At 38.0% G+C, this 18,470-nt stretch overlaps 1 long non-coding RNA gene across 1 annotated transcript; it reads right to left on the bottom strand.

Moving 5' to 3' along the window:
* Positions 1–9,119: 9,119 nt before the first annotated feature.
* LOC110674123 lies at positions 9,120–9,786 on the bottom strand. Its single transcript, XR_002498686.1, has 2 exons — positions 9,684–9,786; positions 9,120–9,553 (listed from the first exon to the last, which is right to left on the bottom strand). It is a non-coding gene; the product is annotated as an uncharacterized LOC110674123 (long non-coding RNA).
* Positions 9,787–18,470: the final 8,684 nt, after the last annotated feature.

The following is an 18,470-nucleotide window of genomic DNA, read 5'->3' as shown; positions in this document are numbered from 1 at the left end:
CTAGAAAAAATTCTAGCAGAATTAGAAGGTGCAACGTGGTTTTCGACCATTGATTTAACCAATGCGTACTTCCACATCGAACTCCACGAGAACAGCCGTCATCTTACTAATTTCCTGACGGAATTCGGAATGTTCCGATGTGTTCGCTTGCCGTTTGGCTTGTGCAATGCCCCAGACATCTTCCAAGAAGTTTTGCAAAGGAAGGTGCTGGGTGGATGTAAGGGGGTTAGAAATTATCAAGACGATATATTAGTATTTGGTAGCACGAAAGAGGAGCACGATCAAAATCTGGCAGCGGTACTTGATCGTCTAAAGGAACATGATGTCAGAATCAACCATGCAAAGTGTGTTTTTGGTAGTCAGCAAGTTGAGTTTTTGGGATTCGTTCTAACGCCCCAAGGATGGCAAATCGAAGATGAGAAATTGAACGCTATCAGGAACTTTCGGAGACCCGAATCCTGTTCAGAGGTCAAGAGCCTCCTTGGACTGATCACTTTTGTTGATAAGTTTTTGGTCCACCGAGCTACAGCAACAAAATGTCTAAGGGCGTTAGCGGCTGCGGACAAATTCTACTGGACTCAAGAAGAAGAAACTGAGTTTGTGAATCTGCAACAACACACTTTGGAAAGGATCAGGACCTTAGGCTATTTCTGTAATGCTGATCGTACAGAATTGTTTGTGGATGCATCAGCAGTGGGTTTGGGAGCGATCCTAGTCCAATTTTCGAAGGCAGGCGTACCCAGGATAATCGCATGTGCGTCTAAATCACTGACAGCGACGGAGCAGAAGTACCCTCAAACTCACAGGGAAGCCTTGGCGGTAGTTTGGGGTATTGAACGGTTTTCGTTCTATTTAACGGGAAGGCCTTTTATGGTGAGAACCGATGCAGCTGCCAATGAATTTATTTTCAACAACAACCATCGAATCGGAAAACGAGCAGTGTCGAGAGCTGAAGCGTGGGCGCTTAGGCTACAGCCTTTTGATTTCACTATTGGACGAGTTTCTAGTGAAGAAAACGTGGCGGACGTACTTTCGAGACTAATATCTTGCTCTCAGACAGCTGAACCTTTTGAGGACGACAACGGTAGCCACATGCTGTTTGCCCTGGATGGAGGTATGGATATTTCATTGTCGGAAATAGAGAAGGAATCAGAAGACGATGATGAAATCCAACAACTATGTTTAGCTATGCAGCTTGATGAATGGCCACGAAGATTACGCCCTTTCGAACCACTAAAGAAAGATCTTCATAACCTGGGATCCCTCGTTTTTAAGGCAGATAAAATAGTCCTTCCCTCGTCGCTACGCAATAAGGCATTGAACGCAGCGCATGGTGGACATGTTGGAGAGGTAAGCATGAAGAGAGTAATGCGCGAATTCTTTTGGTGGCCAGGGATGTCGAAGGATACGTCATTATTCGTCAAAAACTGCGAAACATGCACAATGTTGGGAAGAAAAAATCCTCCAGTACCACTATCATCGAGAGAACTTCCGGACGGGCCATGGGAAATCCTGCAAATCGATTTTCTATCGGCCCCAGGATTCGGCACTGGTGAGTTTCTCATAGTGGTGGACACGTATTCTCGATATTTGTCCGTCATCGAGATGTACAGATTAACAGCTGACAGCACCAATGCGGCTCTATGCGACATTTTTAAACTCTGGGGGTGTCCGAAGATAATTCAGAGTGATAACGGACCTCCTTTCCAAAGTGCTCAGTTCTCTAGCTTTTGGGAGGACCGCGGGGTCAGAGTTCGGAAAGCGATACCACTTTGCCCACAAACAAATGGGGCAGTGGAACGGCAGAACCAGGGCATAATGAAAGCCCTGGCTGCTTCAAAGATTGATTGTGAAAGTTGGCGACTAGCCTTACAACGATACGTGCATCACCATAACACTTTGGTACCCCATTCCAGATTGAAAGTCACTCCGTACGAATTGTTGGTAGGGTGGAAGTACCGCGGTACGTTCCCCAGCCTGTGGAATGATACCGATGAGAGGAAACTTGATCGCATTGATGTTCGGGAGGTAGATTCAGAAGCAAAGCTGATTAGCAAACAGTATGCTGATGAAACAAGAGGGGCCAGAAATCCGAGCATTCGCATTGGAGACACAGTGTTGGTAGCCCAGCAAAAGAAATCAAAGTCTGACCCTACATTTTCTTCCGAGCACTTCACGGTTGTGGCTATACAGGGCAGTAAAGTTGTTGTAATGAGTGATCAACGTATTTTGACAGCTACTAAAGGTACGCTGCATTTTTGTCTATCTTACACGAAAACACTCACACAGATAAAATAGTTATGAAAATCCGTCAGATTTGTACTGAAATCGGAATATAAATTCAATTAATTCAATTGGTTTGTTTAGAAGTGTCCATTTTTTTACATATCATGATTCTACGTAAAAAATAGAGCCAGAATCCAAAATGTTATAATTTTCCGTGCCCTGGAACTATTTTTAAAATAAATTTGAAGTTAGTATGGAAATCGCTTTTAAATCATTGCTCGGCAAATGTTACTACGTGACAAGCTGTTATTATGAAAATTGAAATCTCATTGAGTCTACTGATTTAAATCTTCATTAATCATTTATAACGTCAAAATTATGATATTGAAGCGCTATCAATTTGTATTATACTTAGACAAATCTACTCTTTCGATCAAGCTACGAAAACTTTTGCAGAGCCAGTTTTCACCGGTTTGATACTAGAAAAGCGCTTAAATTTCACCATCAAACTATCGAATTGTCATGTTCCGACATGCAGGAGCAAATTATATTCCAAGAAATCATAAAACAGAACCATGTAAACCGGTTACTTTCCATAGAGTTCCAACGATCAATGTGCAGAGAAACCGATGACTAACATTTTTGGGCTAAAACGTGAAAACAAATACCACGAATCTTTTCGTATGTTCCAAGCACTTCCGAGAATCAGATAGCAGGACTATAGCGGAAGAAAATAAAAAAAAAATCCCAATGTAAGTTTTGAACAACTATCGAAATTATACCTATCTAAAAGATCGAAAAGGTCTATCGAAAATCTTCCGAAAACACTGTTGTAAAGCTTGAAACTTTTCAGTATACGTAACTCAAAACCGACCTAAATGTCACTCTTACTCCTTTGTATTTGGGCCCCTCATGTGACCAAGACGTTCGGTCAAATTTCCCAAATTATATCAGATTCAACTCCTTACGCAAAAAAATTGTGCGGTAAGAACTACTATTTTAGGGGGTTAACTTAAGCGCTCGCACCGGCAATTTTCAGCAGACCAGCAACGCGCTTGATTTTACCATGTTTGTAGTCGAAATCAGATTGTTGTAAATTATTTCTGTCGAATGTACAGTGGCTCAATTTCATTTTCGTACGGGGCACTGTTTTCATATCAAGTTGGTATAAAACTATTAAATGGTGCATGGACTTCGATATACTTTATCAATAATGAAGGTTATAGGTGCCATCTATTGTTTGGCAATGACAAACTGTATTCATTTGCTTAAATCTTTTCAATAATGAAAAGTATTGAGATTGTGTCTATAATTGACCCAATTCCATATTCGTACACCTAACAAAAAAGAAATATACAGCATTCAAAACTAATTTTTAATGGACTAGATGACTATTTAAGCTCTTCGTTGTGTTGTTCAGATGCAGTAGAATACATTTGGAAAATTTATAAACGGATATATTTGAAACTTAAGTAAATTTAAGAAAAATACCAGTTTTCCCATGTTTTTTGCTAAAATCAGGGCTGGTAGCAAGTCACTTTTTAGTGACTTGGTCACTTTTTTCGACCTGGTCACTAAAAAGTCACTATTTCTAATAAAAAGTCACTAAAGTCACTTTTTTCAGGAAAATGGTCACTAAAGTCACATTTTTCGTAATCTGATGATAATGAAATTTAAGACTACCTCCTGGCTAACTTTCAAAGAAGAATTCAAGTAAATTCAAGTAAATATTCCGTAGACATTTCCAATGGAAAATTTAAAAATTTCCTGGGAAAAGCTTTGGAGAACATTTAAAATGTTTAAAATGATTTTGACAAAACTTAGAAAGCAACATTGGGATGAATTTGTTGTCTGGAATATTTTATTAAATTTTGGCAAAATCCAGGACCAATATCTGATCCGAGTAATCTACGGCTATAAAAGAAACCCAAAACCAGACTTTGAAAAAACATCATCAAAACTCCTCCGGAGGATAAGCCATAGATGGCTAGGAATAACAACTAAAATAAGTTCAAAGAGTTTGTCAGAAACTCGTCCATGACTTCAAAAGAAAGTAGGGGTGATCGGGGCAATATGGGCCGCCTAATGAAAATGTCATGGAATGCATAGAAAAACAGCAAAAACTATCGTTTAAATGCTAATGACTTGTACTATAACATGTTTTCTTCCATGTTATGTCGATAATAAATGTTAAAATCAACTTGAAAATTATTTTAGGAACGTTTTTGAAAACCATGTTTTCCTGCGTGTTCACCAACCATATGTGGCAGTATGAGCCACCTCATTCAATCGTATGATTTTTATTTAAAACAATATAGACGAGAGTGAATGATAAAGTGTACGATATTGAAAAGGAAATTGTATTAGCTTTGCTTGAATTGTTAATTCTATCGGCTTATAGTAAACAGACCATGTAATTCTAGTACTAAATTGCAACACTTGTTTCAACCTATTTTCTAGCAAAGTTTTCCATTTGTAATGGTGCAACAAGATAACTATGCAGTAAAAAATAAACTAGTATATTTAGGCAATGCATTTTTATGTTCAAAACACTGTTTTCTTTGCTTAAAACTAGGGGGCTCATATTGCCCCGCTCCTTAATTTTTTAAATAATATTCTATTTTCCAATCAATTTGTTTACGAACAAATCTAATTTCGCTCACGAAATGATCAGTATTTTCAGAAGTTTCAATGGATTGGTAAAATTCACCACAACGATAAATATAATTGTCGTATAGCCTTAATTGAAAACTGCCAAACTTATAAGCTTTTTATGACAAGAGTCAAATTTGGACATTTTTGTGAATATTTCAAGTGTTGAAACAAATATTCTTACGGTTTTTGTTGTGGTGGCTATTTGAAGCATCCTCTAGCAGATCATAATGACACTATACATTAAAACACTGTTTTTGAGGTAAAATCCGGGATGGCCCATATTACCCTGTATGTTCATATTGCCCCAATTGCCCCTACTATTTTTGCTGGAAATAATTTCAGACATCACATCAGAAATTCCAACAAATAAATAATATACGTTTTTGATTAATTGATTAACCCTTGACACTGTTTTTTACACGACTTTGGTCAACTATTACTAAACAATGAAATTACAATTCTATAATGAAATGTAGAACATTGTTGGACGATAATAATTAATCACTAGTGTTATCAGTGGCTATTCTCTAACGTCGAATAGTGGGATTAGGGGCATAATGAACACTTGGGGCGAAATGGAAAATCTCTGAGAATATGCATATTTCTTCAAAAGTTCATGAATGAAATCTGTATTGCATTTGATATGTTTGACGGTAGAAAAGTTTACGTTTTGCTTCAATTGTCTTTTGAAATTTGACTTTAAGTTTTTCTCTGCTTCAAATTGGCATATTAGCAAGGCGGTAGGAGAATCTAATTTTTGAGAAAAATAAAGAACCTTGAAAGTTTCTTTTTAGCTCTTACGATAGAGGGAGAGCCCTTTTACACATTGGAACGACTGACAGACATTAAATATTTTGGAATCATTAAGTATCATGCATTTTGCCCCGATACCTTTTTACTAGTCTTGTTTTGGACCTAATTTTCTACGTCACTTTTCTGGCATATGATATGATTTTTATTACCATAAATGAATGTAGCACTTCGTACTTATAACAAACTTGAAAACTAGCCGGGAGTAATTTAAAAAAATGTCATTGTATGGTCTTAAAACAAGCATTTGCTTGATGTGTCTATTATGCCCCGAATTCCCCTATGTACTTTCTATCGTTTACTGTTTACTTTATAATTTAAATTTGCAAAATTAGTCATTTCAGGGTCGTAGATCAGATAATAACATGAGTAAATTACGGGTCGCCACTGAGTGATGTGATTTTTTCAATAATTCATTTATTGAAATGTTCAGTTGAAATTCTTATGAAATTCTAATTCTTTATGCACGACATTCATCTGATTTGTTTTTTTTTTCTCGATTTCGTTTAAAATCCATTGTGTTCTGCAATTATTGTTTATTTGGATTCTTTATTTTACAGAAATTCTGCCACAAATTTAGCATGAGTTTCTATATTTCGTTTGTTTTTGAACTTTGAATTCTGTCAGGATTAGTTTCAAAATGTTCTGAAATTTATTCTCGATTTTCATTATAATTTTGTCTATAACCAAACGTTTTCCCTCGATTTATTCCACAGCTTTGTTAAGAAATGCTTCAAGTAATTCATTTTGCATCCCTACTTCAAAATCTTGCCAGTAAGTTCCTCGTGTACCGTTTTGACTCATATTCCGAACACTTAAGGCCAACGGTGACTTCAAATGCATCTGATAGACATAAATTAGCTGATATTTGTGAAAATTTCAATTTATGCGTTAAGTCTAACTGTTAGCTGTTGGATGTGCCGATAAAATTGTTTATTTTAGTTTATTTAGTATTGTTTTTACGTTAAAGTATGAAACACCATTTTGACTCAAATGCCGAACACTGTGCTCATTCTGTCTCATATTCCGAACACCTTGATTCAAATTCCGAACAGCACGAATAAATCATATTCAAATGAATAATTTTGCAAATAAATTTATCTGAGCTAGTTCTACTGGTCTCAAACTAGAGAATCATCACTACTCCAGAGATATAAAATAGATTGGAAGACGTTAAAATTGAATTGCAATTGACTGCCATTTCCTTGAGAATTGATGACATATTTCAGCGAAACATTTCAACCACATCGCCATACAAAAACCAAGTGTTCGGAATATGAGTCTGTTCGGAATTTGAGACAAAACGGTACAAGAATTTTGCTAAGAATTCTAACACGAGTTTGTTTATTCAATTATTCTTTCGTTTTTTTTTACTGAAATCAGAAATCTAACATAGTAACCTTATTTTAAGCTAATGTTTGTCGTGTAAAAAATGATAAATGAAATCTTAAAAAAGCTATTTTTTGACCATTGTCATAATCAAGTCTTATCTCGGACAGATAACTGTTTGGAAAGATTTGAAATTACTGCAGTTCTCTACATTCTAAATTCGCCTAATAGTTAATATACACACAGAACGTATTTTCATTTCTAGTCATTTTAATGACTAATACTTGTAGTTTTCAAGTCACTTTTAGGTCACTTTTGGTCACTATTTGGTCACTTTTTTGATCATTTTGGTCACTAAAGTCACTTTTATTTTGCTGTCGGACTGCTACCAGCCCTGTAAAATATTCGGTAAGTCGAACAATAAATTGCATTTTTTTCATCATCACTTCCTTAAGAATGATATTTGCGAATATTGCACAAGTTTCAAAAAATTATAATCAGTTTTAGGTTAGCTAAGAGTGGATATCGACAACTTATACTTTTGAATCTTAGGTAATATAATATTTATAACAAATCCAAAACCAAAAATTTTAGTCAATTTCTTTATGTTTGGCTCCTAAATGTATATACATAATCCATAGTTAATGTTCCTATCAAAACATTGCATAATTATCATTTTAAATTTACATTTTACTACCAAACATGACTATAGAGATTTATAGAATAAATATTATTGCCATAACCGCAACACAAACGTGTTTTTAAAATGATGAAAACAACAGGATATATTCTATTAAATCAAAGACAAATTAAAGACCCCGATGTCCCTTGCAGTTGCCCAAAATTTTATGGCTCATAAGGTAATCTAGAATGCCGTGAAAAGTGTACTGCGATCTGTCAAACTTGGGTACCTTTTGTACTACCGAGGGACCAAATGCAGTACTAGAAGTGGTACACAATCTGAGCCCGAGTGTGACGGACCTGATTAAATAGTGTATCAATGCTTTCTGCTCATTCAAGTTATGTTGTATTTTTCTTATAAAATCAATAAATTGCAAAATAGGGTGCTATTTTGAATATAATTTAAATATTATTTCAAAGATAATTGAATATTAAGATGACATCAAGTATGTGGAGGTATGTACAGCGTAGTTTAGGGTATTTTATTGTAAAACGAAGTTCGTAGTTCAAATTATTTTTACAGACAAATTCGAAATTTACATTTACCTGTTGTTTAGAATGAAAATTTGGTTTACATTGATTACAAATATCATTTTAGAAGAGTTTTGAACTTATGGCACAAAAATTTTCTGAACTCAAAAGGGATAAAAACTGTTTATAATTTCAACTAAATTTCTATCAGAGCTTACGAGTATAATCTATAGATTGGATCCAATGACAAAAATAAACGTAATTGTTCGAATTATTGGATTTTATAGCAAAAATCATTGGAAAACTGGCATTTCTCATAATTTTACCGAAATTTTATAAATGTCCACTAATAAATTGTCCAAATGTATTTCACTACATCTGAACCTCATAATAAAGCACTTCAGTAATCAAATAGAGCTTTTAAATTTAGTTTTGAACGTTGTGCGTTTGAATTTTGGTAGGTGTACGAATATGGAATTGGGTGAATTTTAGACATCAATTCAATACTTTTCTATTAATCCAAAGATGAATGTAAATGGAAACATTTTGTGATTGGCAAACAATAGATGACACCTATTACCTTCAATGTGGATAAAGTATTTGTAGCTCAATACTTCATTTAATAGTTTTTTACTAACTTGATGTGGAATCAGTATCGTATACGAATATGAAATTGAGCCACTGTACCAGTAATATGGTGGGATGTACCGTAAACATAGTAAATTGGTCTAAAATTCCATGGTAGTTTCAAGAATGGGCGTAGTCAGCTACAATAGTAATTATTACCACAGAATTTTTCCCGTGCTGCATTCCATACAATCAGGCCTTTCTATGTACATATAGTAAATATATTCTTGTATATAAAATTAAAAAAAAACAACTTGCACTGCTAGTTATTTCTGAGAGAGGTAATGGGTTGTGATGAGAAACATGAAAAATACTCCTCATAAATAGAACAAATGCATTAAATGACCTCCCAATCGGATACGTAACAAATTATTCTGCTAAATTATCGATATTTTGTTATCCTAAATACCTAAATTTACTTAAATTGCATTAAAATATAACAAATTCCATACAAATCCGGTAAAAGTTCATAACTATCTACTAATACCAATGCACAGGCGTGAATAGCATACCTTCTATAGCTGTCAATATACTTAGATGAGTGATACCGGAGTTCAATACGCGCGCAGCATCAACGACATAAAAAGAGCACCGTTGAAAAGCAAACAATCGGGATCTACCACGAAGGATTTAGTCACCCAAAGAGCGTCGGAATCTCCTTCAGGCTTGATTCCATTACCGGAAGTTACTGAAATTGTTCAAGGCGATCCCGATCACTATCAACAGAACCAACGTCAACTTCGTCCAAGAGGAGCTTTAAAGAAACCAGCAAAATTGGATGATGATTTCGTTTTCCGCGTGTATCAATGATGAATTGCAACTATGTTTTGTTTTGGCAGACCTGTAATAAAGAAATGATTTGTTAATCTAAACTTTTTACTCACCCACTCAAAATAAGTTCAAAGAATCTATCAATAACTGGTGTATAAAACAACAAATCTCGATTACTTTTTCAAATCGACGTAAGTAACTTCCATACGATTTTGAGAAAATTAATTCAGAAGAATCACAACCTGTCTTCTAAAACTGTTTTAAAATGAACCACCTTTTAAACATTTTTTCGACGTGTACATTGCTTAAATTTTGCATACAATGAGCTCGCGTTAGCGTTAGCGTAGTTACGGTATACTTCGTAGATTGGATACTAATAATACTGGGGAATAAACCTTGAACCAATCTTGAATAATATTACCAAACGCAAGAATATTGCTATTCCTGGCCACGCCCATCTTTACCGTAACTTGGGATAAGGGAAGGAAATGTTGATGTAGCACTTACTTAATGAGAGGCCACCGACTCAGCGACGCCCTCATAAGTGCTACGGAGGTGGGGTTTGGGAGGGGTATAAGGTCAGGTCTGGATTCGCCTGAGAAGCTGGCGATGGACCCAGGGCATTTGTAGTTTAATTGTTTTAAATTTAATCTTTTGATAGCCGGTAATCAAAAGAGAAAACATGTGTATTTAACTTTGGAGACAATTAGTTTTCTGCTCAGTATTGAATACAAAACAGAACCGATCCCTCCAGGGTCATCGGACAGTTCTAAAAAAAAAGAAAAAAAATACAAACAAAAAACTATAAAAACGCGTTCCGAATATGTAAGCGGACAAAAAACTTGCAAGCACTACGCGCTCTCTAAAAGTAAACTGACCGGAACGGGCAAACCGAAAAACTGTCTGTGAAAACGAGCAAAAAAAAATCAGTTTCGTGACAACTGACATGTTGAAATGCGTTATCGAACACCCGGAAAACGAAAAAAAAAAAAAATACCGATTCTAGAAGTTTCGAAGCATCATATAATCAAACTAATTCTAAGATTCTATGCATAATAATAACGGAACAAACTCACCGGATTGATGTGTTGTAGTTATGTCTGTCCCCACCGGACGGAAAAATATGGTTTGTCCTGATACCATGGCAGCCAAATCCAGTTGAATAAATTTTGCATACAATGAGCTCGCGTTCAAAAACTATGGAGTTCCTATTATTTAACACAAGAATTTTATGACAAAATTATAAGCCGTTTTATTTAGTTTCTTGCGACGTTTTTCTACCAGTGTAAAATCGACTCAAGTAGTGTTTTGTTTTGATGCGTTTGATAAGTCACTTTGTCTCTCCATACAGCGGGGTGGCGAAAGTAGTGGTTAGGTTGCGAAAGTTAAAAATCTTACTTTCGTCGTTTTGTAAATCCAGAAATTAAATGTTCTAAAAGTGAAAAATTGAGTTGATTCAGAGCGAAACGTGTAGAATTTCGTCTGCAAAACACGTAGGATCGATAAAGTAAGTTTGTATACTTTTTGACTTGAGTCTGTATGAATAAGTTTTCGAGAAATCTTCTCAATTTGCTTTGTTTTCCTCTACGTAAATTGAAAAGATGTGAAGATGGGATCCGATAATGACATTCAAAACCCCAATGTAAACTATATGGCTGTTAAGTAGCATAGTCATTTTCAGTGTGAAGTTCAAGGTGAAACTCTCCTGGGTACACGCAAAAAAAAAAAAAAAAAAGTGCGGTGAAAACATTTAAACTTCAGCGCTCGCACTTTCAGCAGATCAGAAATTTTCAGCACACCAGAAATACGCTTTATTTTACAATGTCGATATGACGGTAATGTACTACAAACATAGTAAATTGATTTGAAACTCCATGGTAAGCTTAAGATTGGGCGTAGTCAGCTAAAATGGTAATTTTTACACAGAATTCATTCCCGCATGAGATTCTCTACACGGAGAAAATAACAAACTCATATTTGGGTATTACTGAACTTATTATTCTACCGTTACCGTTGAGGAAATACGGAGCTGGCTGAGAGGAGAGAGTTTAGCCAGTAGATATTTTCCATTGAGCTCTCGCCGAGCGGTGTCACGAACACATGCGCAAATTTGCTGGTGGAAAGTACTGCCGATTTTGCTGGAAACAGCTGATCTTTATTTATATTTTCAACCAGCATTCTTTAAGTAGTGTAGGTGACATGTAACGTATATGTACACGAGCGCAGAAACCACTATATAGTTACATATAAAAACGAAAGCATCCCCGTAAGTATTTTGTCGTGTACAATGCAAAATTAATATAATTGATTTGTAGATTGATTGGATTTTCTACGGGATTTTGACTTTTACTGGCCTTGTTTACATATTCTGAAATTGATTAAGGAAGATTTTTATGCAATGGCCGATATCAAATAATCACTCAATCCTTAAAGGGTAGAGGTGAGGAATAATGTAGAGAATAGGGTTAGCACTAGCAAGCATGTGTACGATAAAATCAGCGTGTATTTAGAGCGGATAAAAATCATCGAATTTAACTGGAAATTAATCTAACACGGAATCCCGAATAGTCTTCGAGTCGTGCGATGTTTAGATCACGACCAATGCTGTCGTGTGAAGGAGAAAAGGAGAGACAAAGAAGGAAAGGAAAGCGATTCAGATTTTGGCACGAAGACCTACGATAATCCTTCGGCTATCGAGAGGAGCCACGAGAGCGTGTGCGTATGTGAGTGAGAGAGAGATATACAGAGCGATAGCGTGAGAAGGAGACATCGAATCGATGCAACTTGGGCGAAGTGATCGCTCGAGATTTTGCCTCATTCTGTTGGTTAATTTCGTGAAAGTAACACGCTTTTGAGTTTTTCTTCAACGGTAGAAAATATGGCGGGCAAGCGCAAGGAATGCGACAATGGCGCAGCCGAGGCTCCTTCTCGGTAAGTATTTTAAATGAATGCCACATTAAAAGTGACAAAAATTGCAAACTGTTTTGAGTAACAAAAAAACCAAAGGATTGTTACAAAACGAAATTTGCATTAGTTTGCTGAGAAGCCTAAGAAATTTGAAAAAAAAAACAAAATGGTGGAACATGCGGTGAAAATAATTTGTTTAAGAAGCACATGTGAGAGAAACGGTATGCGAAAAAAATGAAGGAATTGGTGTAAAAAAAAAAAAAAAGTATTGTTGGCAAAAAAATGGAAATCAAGTGTTGGAAAGCAAAAAAAAAAAATAATAAGATAACAGAATCTCTAGTGAAAAAAATGGTTTTGGAAGAAAAGAGAGATGGCCTCAGATACATGAAAAAAAAAAGGAATGGCAAAGGCAAAAATAAAAAGAAAAACAAAACAAAAAAAACGAGAAAACTGGTAAAAAAAAAACAAGAGAAAAGCAAGAGGCAATTAAAGAGAAAAAAAAAGGAAACGGAAACGGAAAAAAAAAACTTTGACTCAGATTCATGGTACAAAAAAAAAAATGGAATGGAAAAAAAATATATAATGCGAAAAAAAAAACAATGGCAAAAAAAAAGGGAAATAGCTAAGAAATGAAAAATCTCATCTTTAGGCAAAAAAAAAAAAAGAAAATGGAAATAATTGGATAATATTTTGCTTCTTTCACCCATGTGTTATACAGTAAGTCGAAGAAAATGACCACGAAGTTGGATGCTGTAATGAGGGAATTATCGGAATCAAAAGCATTGAATCTTCAAATGAAGGAAGAGTTGAGCAAAGCGCGCGAAACGATTGCATCACTGCAAATCAGTTTGAACACACCACGGAGTGACACAAGCGAGGTACACAGCGAGGAATTTATGGGAGAATTGGGCCCGTCTAGTACTCAACGTCACGGCCGCCATGGAGGAGAAACCAGTGCGGAGATGACTCGCTTCATGTCGTCTGTGAACCAAATTTCAGTTTCCTCAATATCTGTCCCGGAATGCAAACCTTCGTCGGATAACGAAGAAATTGGAAGACACGACTTCGAGTCGTGGAAAGATCTGCTATCGGACTCCATGAAACTAGCAGGCGTGTCGGATGAAGCAACACAGTTCATCATCTTTAAGGTGAAGGCAGGCCAAAAGTTGCTCGACATCTATAAAAATACGAAGTCGGTGGAGAACGCCCCGAACGAACTCAACTTTCCGTACTCGAACGCGATTTATCGACTGAACGCGTACTTCTCGTCCGGGTCTGATGTAATGCTCCAAAGGCGAAAATTAGCACTAATTTCGCAAAAGCCGGATGAGTCGGACGTGTCCTTTTTGATGCGCATAGGGGCAATAGCTCGCATGTGTGAGTTCGGCGATGACAAAGAGTTCGAGGAGATAGCAAGAGCAGTAGCTGAGCATGCGACAAATCGCGATGTGCGTACCATGGCGTTGAAACTGCTGAGCCGTAAAGGTACGTTTACAGATTTGGTCGATAAGGTCCGGGAACTAGAGACGATTCGCCTAAATGAGGACTTCTTCAATCTGAAGCACGGAAAATCAGAAGCATCAACGGTAGCTCGTGTAGCAGTAGCGTCCATGGCACAGAGTGCTAGCCGTAGTGGTGGTGAAAGATACCGAGCGAATCGAGGAGGGTATGCTGGTCAAAAATATCGTTTTGAAAGGAACTCTTCGAATCGTGGAAGAGGATCCACATGGCGAGGAGCAACGGGAACGATCCCTGAACGGTGTTTCAGATGCCACAGTTTGTTCCATAAGTCGTTCAACTGCAGTGCAGTGAATAAAGTTTGTCTGAACTGCGGTGGCAAAGGACATCTTCAGAGAGCCTGTCGTTCGTTGATGCGAGGAGATAGCAGCCGTCTGGAAGACGAAAGATCATCTGACATGAGACCCTCGGAGATCGCGGTTGTAGCCAAAGCGGAGAATAAACTGGCGGAAAAGGTCAGCGGTGAAAATGTAAGTGAAATTGCTTGAAATTATTCACAATGTTGATATCTGAAATAAGAAAGAATTTGAATTATTAACGTGTAAACAAAAAAAAGGCAAATTCATAATAAAACGTGCAGTAGAAAGTTTCTTTTTCTAACTAATATTTCAAGATGTTGACCAAACCTTTCCCCTTTTGGAATAGCGATATTCATAGTAGATTTATGTTCCTACAGGTGTCGGATTCCTATCTTCAGGTGTCTTATGACATTGCGGTTGTAACGATTGGTAGAGAGAGTGGAACGATTATGGCAACTGTAGCGGGAATGGAATGTGAGTTTCTCATAGATTCAGGTGCCCAAGTGAACACATTGTCCGAAGACTGTTTCAGTCGACTTTGTGCAGCAGGAATCTATAGAGATGGAGTACACAACATTCAACATGGCACTGATAGGGCTCTTAAACCATATGCATCAGAAGGTGAAATTCCCGTTCTTGGGACTTTTGAGGCATTTTTGTTTATATCGCCAGATCGCCCAGTGTTCCTGGAAAAATTTTACATTGTAAGAGATTCGCAGTCACTCCTGGGCCGTCCTACTGCTACGAGATACTGTGTGCTAATGCTGGGGCTGCAGGTACCAGTTGTATCGCAGCATTCACCAGAAGTACTTCGACAGAATAGAATAGCTGCGGTATTAACGGCTGACCCGTTTCCAAAGTTCAACATCCCTCCGGTTGAAATCAGATATGATACGACAAAACCACCGTGTCGGAATATTTTCTTCAATATACCACTAGCGGTCAAGCCTCTAGTAGAGCAGAGATTAGAACAGCTGGTAGCGTCTAATATTATTGAAAAAGTTGAAGACGGCATGGATCCAGCGTTCTGCTCTTCGATGTTGGTCATTCCTAAGGGTAAAGAAGACTTCCGGTTAGTGATCGATCTCCGTGGGCCGAACCAATATATTCTCCGTACCCCTTTTGCTATGCCGACCCTAGAAAAAATTCTAGCAGAATTAGAAGGTGCAACGTGGTTTTCGACCATTGATTTAACCAATGCGTACTTCCACATCGAACTCCACGAGAACAGCCGTCATCTTACTAATTTCCTGACGGAATTCGGAATGTTCCGATGTGTTCGCTTGCCGTTTGGCTTGTGCAATGCCCCAGACATCTTCCAAGAAGTTTTGCAAAGGAAGGTGCTGGGTGGATGTAAGGGGGTTAGAAATTATCAAGACGATATATTAGTATTTGGTAGCACGAAAGAGGAGCACGATCAAAATCTGGCAGCGGTACTTGATCGTCTAAAGGAACATGATGTCAGAATCAACCATGCAAAGTGTGTTTTTGGTAGTCAGCAAGTTGAGTTTTTGGGATTCGTTCTAACGCCCCAAGGATGGCAAATCGAAGATGAGAAATTGAACGCTATCAGGAACTTTCGGAGACCCGAATCCTGTTCAGAGGTCAAGAGCCTCCTTGGACTGATCACTTTTGTTGATAAGTTTTTGGTCCACCGAGCTACAGCAACAAAATGTCTAAGGGCGTTAGCGGCTGCGGACAAATTCTACTGGACTCAAGAAGAAGAAACTGAGTTTGTGAATCTGCAACAACACACTTTGGAAAGGATCAGGACCTTAGGCTATTTCTGTAATGCTGATCGTACAGAATTGTTTGTGGATGCATCAGCAGTGGGTTTGGGAGCGATCCTAGTCCAATTTTCGAAGGCAGGCGTACCCAGGATAATCGCATGTGCGTCTAAATCACTGACAGCGACGGAGCAGAAGTACCCTCAAACTCACAGGGAAGCCTTGGCGGTAGTTTGGGGTATTGAACGGTTTTCGTTCTATTTAACGGGAAGGCCTTTTATGGTGAGAACCGATGCAGCTGCCAATGAATTTATTTTCAACAACAACCATCGAATCGGAAAACGAGCAGTGTCGAGAGCTGAAGCGTGGGCGCTTAGGCTACAGCCTTTTGATTTCACTATTGGACGAGTTTCTAGTGAAGAAAACGTGGCGGACGTACTTTCGAGACTAATATCTTGCTCTCAGACAGCTGAACCTTTTGAGGACGACAACGGTAGCCACATGCTGTTTGCCCTGGATGGAGGTATGGATATTTCATTGTCGGAAATAGAGAAGGAATCAGAAGACGATGATGAAATCCAACAACTATGTTTAGCTATGCAGCTTGATGAATGGCCACGAAGATTACGCCCTTTCGAACCACTAAAGAAAGATCTTCATAACCTGGGATCCCTCGTTTTTAAGGCAGATAAAATAGTCCTTCCCTCGTCGCTACGCAATAAGGCATTGAACGCAGCGCATGGTGGACATGTTGGAGAGGTAAGCATGAAGAGAGTAATGCGCGAATTCTTTTGGTGGCCAGGGATGTCGAAGGATACGTCATTATTCGTCAAAAACTGCGAAACATGCACAATGTTGGGAAGAAAAAATCCTCCAGTACCACTATCATCGAGAGAACTTCCGGACGGGCCATGGGAAATCCTGCAAATCGATTTTCTATCGGCCCCAGGATTCGGCACTGGTGAGTTTCTCATAGTGGTGGACACGTATTCTCGATATTTGTCCGTCATCGAGATGTACAGATTAACAGCTGACAGCACCAATGCGGCTCTATGCGACATTTTTAAACTCTGGGGGTGTCCGAAGATAATTCAGAGTGATAACGGACCTCCTTTCCAAAGTGCTCAGTTCTCTAGCTTTTGGGAGGACCGCGGGGTCAGAGTTCGGAAAGCGATACCACTTTGCCCACAAACAAATGGGGCAGTGGAACGGCAGAACCAGGGCATAATGAAAGCCCTGGCTGCTTCAAAGATTGATTGTGAAAGTTGGCGACTAGCCTTACAACGATACGTGCATCACCATAACACTTTGGTACCCCATTCCAGATTGAAAGTCACTCCGTACGAATTGTTGGTAGGGTGGAAGTACCGCGGTACGTTCCCCAGCCTGTGGAATGATACCGATGAGAGGAAACTTGATCGCATTGATGTTCGGGAGGTAGATTCAGAAGCAAAGCTGATTAGCAAACAGTATGCTGATGAAACAAGAGGGGCCAGAAATCCGAGCATTCGCATTGGAGACACAGTGTTGGTAGCCCAGCAAAAGAAATCAAAGTCTGACCCTACATTTTCTTCCGAGCACTTCACGGTTGTGGCTATACAGGGCAGTAAAGTTGTTGTAATGAGTGATACCGGAGTTCAATACGCGCGCAGCATCAACGACATAAAAAGAGCACCGTTGAAAAGCAAACAATCGGGATCTACCACGAAGGATTTAGTCACCCAAAGAGCGTCGGAATCTCCTTCAGGCTTGATTCCATTACCTGAAGTTACTGAAATTGTTCAAGGCGATCCCGATCACTATCAACAGAACCAACGTCAACTTCGTCCAAGAGGAGCTTTAAAGAAACCAGCAAAATTGGATGATGATTTCGTTTTCCGCGTGTATCAATGATGAATTGCAACTATGTTTTGTTTTGGCAGACCTGTAATAAAGAAATGATTTGTTAATCTAAACTTTTTACTCACCCACTCAAAATAAGTTCAAAGAATCTATCAATAACTGGTGTATAAAACAACAAATCTTCTCAATTTGCTTTGTTTTCCTCTACGTAAATTGAAAAGATGTGAAGATGGGATCCGATAATGACATTCAAAACCCCAATGTAAACTATATGGCTGTTAAGTAGCATAGTCATTTTCAGTGTGAAGTTCAAGGTGAAACTCTCCTGGGTACACGCAAAAAAAAAAAAAAAGTGCGGTGAAAACATTTAAACTTCAGCGCTCGCACTTTCAGCAGATCAGAAATTTTCAGCACACCAGAAATACGCTTTATTTTACAATGTCGATATGACGGTAATGTACTACAAACATAGTAAATTGATTTGAAACTCCATGGTAAGCTTAAGATTGGGCGTAGTCAGCTAAAATGGTAATTTTTACACAGAATTCATTCCCGCATGAGATTCTCTACACGGAGAAAATAACAAACTCATATTTGGGTATTACTG

The sequence above is a fragment of the Aedes aegypti genome, chromosome 1 (genome assembly GCF_002204515.2).
Source record: "Aedes aegypti strain LVP_AGWG chromosome 1, AaegL5.0 Primary Assembly, whole genome shotgun sequence".
Classification (NCBI taxonomy): domain Eukaryota; kingdom Metazoa; phylum Arthropoda; class Insecta; order Diptera; family Culicidae; genus Aedes; species Aedes aegypti.
Note: the sequence above shows the minus strand (reverse complement) of the source record. Positions and strands in the feature narration are given on the sequence as shown.